This window comes from Propithecus coquereli, unplaced genomic scaffold, assembly GCF_000956105.1.
Source record: "Propithecus coquereli isolate 6110/MARCELLA unplaced genomic scaffold, Pcoq_1.0 Scaffold59, whole genome shotgun sequence".
NCBI classification, from domain to species: domain Eukaryota; kingdom Metazoa; phylum Chordata; class Mammalia; order Primates; family Indriidae; genus Propithecus; species Propithecus coquereli.
The window spans coordinates 3,694,834-3,698,594 of NW_012151840.1; positions in this window are offsets into that span (position 1 = coordinate 3,694,834).

Here is a 3,761-nt window from a genome sequence, read left to right on the forward strand (position 1 = left end):
TCTCGCTCTTGCTCAGGCTGGTCTCGAACTCCTGAGCTCAAACAATCCGCCCATCTCGGCCTCCCAGAGTGCTAGGATTACAGGCGTGAGCCACCGCGCCCGGCCTCTTTCTTTCTTTTTTTAAGCAATGGTTCCCTCAGTATTAATAGGTCTTTGTGAAAAAAGTTATGTCGTCAAATAGAATTTAGAAAAGTTCTGGATTAAGACAGATTTCTTTACAGCGTGACTTCCCTGAGACCTATATGTGTCATTAACATACGTTATACATTGGGAGTGGTAAGAGAATGACCAAAGGATTTAGAGCTTCTCAAAATGGTTTGACCTTGAAAAGTGCATGTTATGGTACTAGTGGTCTCACTGAATGCTTTGAGAATACTACACTTTGCTGTTCTGCTTCCCTGTAGTTCCTCTGGGGTTGTTGCTCTGAAATGCGGAACCGACTGCTTTTGTGTGCTGGTTTTCTAGAGAACTAGTATGGAGGCATTAGGCCAGGTAGTTTTTAGAAACTTCGGTGGTATGGGGGCTGCCATTTTTTCCCCCATTAATCTTCTAAGGCAAATGGTACAGCTCAACCGATGTAGCCTTCAACTTTATTGTATTCCTAGGAGATGAGCTATAACTGAGCTGCTGCCCCTACCTTTCATCTAAGAGGCTAGAAACGGGAGAGTAAGGTTTCAACTTTGGGACTGAGCAAAAACCCTTGAGCCAGGAGCAAGAAATTTTTCCTTTCCGTAATGATAGGTAGTATCACACTAAGAATGCTGTAAAGCCTGCTGTTACTTCTCTTCTGCAAGGTATGCAGACAGACCTGGGGATCAGGAGAGAAGAAACAATACCTTTGATCCTCCCCCCAGTCTTTTAAATTAAAACAAACTTTAAGAAATTTGTTCCCCCCCCCCTTTTTTTTTTGAGACAATCTTGCTTCTTTGCCCCAGGTGTAAAGAGCTGTGGTGTCATCATAGCTCACTGCAACCTCAAACTCCTGGGCTCAAGCAGTCCTCCTCCCTCAGCCTCCCAACTAGCTGGAATTACAGGTGCACACCACAAGGCCCAGCTAATTTTTCTGTGTTTAGTAGAGACGGAGTCTGACTTTTGCTCTCGCTGGTCTCGAATTCCCGAGCTCAAGCAATCCTCCCTTCTCGGCCTCCAAGAGTGCTAAAATTACAAGGGTGAGCCACTGTGCCTGGCCTTGTCCTATGTCTTTTAAAGGTGTAAAGGTTACCTGAATGGTGTTCACCATTTCAAACTTGTATGTAGCAGTATGAAACTTTTATCTACCTCTGAAAAACAATGAAAAGATTTCCCCAATAGGGTAACATTTTTTGACATTTTTTGGAGGGAAGGGGCGGTTTTCCAATCACTCTTTAACATTTGGCTAGATTGTGTTGCTCTCAAAGGGTTTGAAAGTTGAAACAGTTGTGTGTGTTGCTACTGCCATGGACAAGTTGGCTAGAAGACCCTTGGAGTATTAAACTATTAGGTTCTATGGGAGTTTGATGTGAATAGCATGATATTTTTTCCATGTATTAGAGTTTGTCCTATAGTAAGTGTCCACGAATAAATTTGTGTTACTCTGATACCATTCTTCTCTTATTTGATGATTCAGATAGTAAAGAATACTCAGTTCCTTACCTGAGTGCATTGAGAATGTGAAAGTTTTGCTTTTTTAGAATATTTTAAATTCAGATGTTTTTATTCTGGATGAATGGAAACTAGAAAATGGATCTTTTATTGCACTAAAGTCGAATCTTAAGTTTTCATTAGCCTGCATTTTTAACTCTTCATTTTCTGCTTGGAGAGCTGTTCCTCAGTTGAATTCTGTGTAATACATTAATACTGAAGTGAAAGCTTTCAAGGAATATGGGTGACTAGAAAAGGATCTTTTAGAGTTGTATTTTGCAGTCAACAAGAACATCTTGGAAATACCAAATGCATCTTTGAAGAAACTTGAGACTTCAAAGGAATATAAACTTTCTATTGTAAATAGCAGTAAAAATTTATTTGAGATCTAATGGATTACTGTACATATATAGGCACCACCTATTATGAGTGAGCCATTTTAGTTGTTGCATGACTTTTTACTATGAAGGCATTGAAATCTATCTGGTATTAAATTGTAAATTCCTAATTTTGTCAAATACAGAATGGTAGATGTCACAGCAGAGTATAACCAAGGTTAGAATCTGGGCATTCTTTATTTCCAGTTTAAACCTTCTATTCTAGCTGTCTGAATACCTGATAATATTTACAGGAGGGAGTTAAACACAATATGATAAAGTTGTATCAAAAAATAAAACTTGGCTGGGCGTGGTGGCTTCATGTCTGTAATCCCATCACTTTGAGAGGTCAAAGGAAGAGGATCGCTTTAGGCCAAGAGTTCCAGACAAGCCTGGGCAACATAGTGAGACCTCATCTCTACAAAAATGTAAAAAAATTAGCTGGGTATGGTGGTGTGTGCCTGTAGCACCAGCTACTCGGAAGGCTGAGGCTGGAGAATTGCTTGAGCCTGCAAGTTTGAGGTGGTTGTCAACTCTGATGGTGCCACTGCACTCAGCATGGGTGACAGCAAGATCCTGTCTCTAAAAAATAAATAAAACTTAAGGTATCTGTAATTATGTGTGACTTTTGTGTTCTGGATTCAGTTAGGTCGAAGATGTGAAAGGATTGATGAATAAGGGGTACTGTTGTGGTATAGGGCAGTATTAGAGGAGGACAGTGAGATTTTTACCCATTGTTTTATAGGTTTATGAATTAAGTGAGGAGGCCTTCAGAAGTTGACATTTTAATTTTGTTGTTAATTTTTGTTGATGTGCTGCTTAGTACATCTCCTATGAGCTGCCTAGACTGTGCCACATTTGCTCTTTATTTCGTTGGGTATTCTGAAAAGCTTTGTCAGCGTATGTATCTCTCTTTCTCTTATAAAGAACCAACCGTTCTCAGTGATGTTCATAAATTGAATTGTTGTGGCTGGATATGAGAAAATAGTCTAGTATCAGTGGTATTCTTTATATTTTATCTAACTTCTTGGAAGCTTTCCTCCTTTGGTTAAACTAGAATAACTTTTGTTGTTTCTTCACTTTATTCTAGGGAATATACTTCAGTTTCTCACTGAGACTTAAAGGCTGTATTGATCAAAATATTTTAGAGATGTATTGGTCTACCTTCTCACCTGTAGGGAAGGCCTTTCATTGTACTGTATACAGATGCTCCTTGACTTAGGGGGTTACGTCCCAATAAACTAAGTTGAAAATACTGTAAAGTCAAAAATGCATTTAATACTTGTAACCTGCTAAACATCGTAGCTTAACCTAGCCTACCCTAAAAATATTCAGAACACTTAACATTAGCCTATAGTTGGGCAGAACCATCTAACACAAAGCCTATTTTATAATAAAGTGTTGAGTATCTCAAGTAACTTACTGAATACTGTCCTGAAAGTGAAAACCAGAATGGTTGTATGGGTACCCAAAATACAGTTTCTACCGAATGTGTATTGCCGTTGCACCATCGTAAAGTTGAAAATTGTAAGTTGAACCATTATAAGTTGGGGACCATAGGCAAGTGGTCCTCTAACCTCTGTGTGGAAATGACTAGTAGCTTACCAAATCACCATGAAGTCCTTGTCCATTTTTAGGCAGGTAGTGTTTTAGAAAATTTACATGTCTATACGTGTAACATTTTTATAACTATAAAAGTAATACCTGTTATTTTTATAAAATTTGAAATAATACAGAAAAAGCCAATCTCTGTAGTAGCACTAT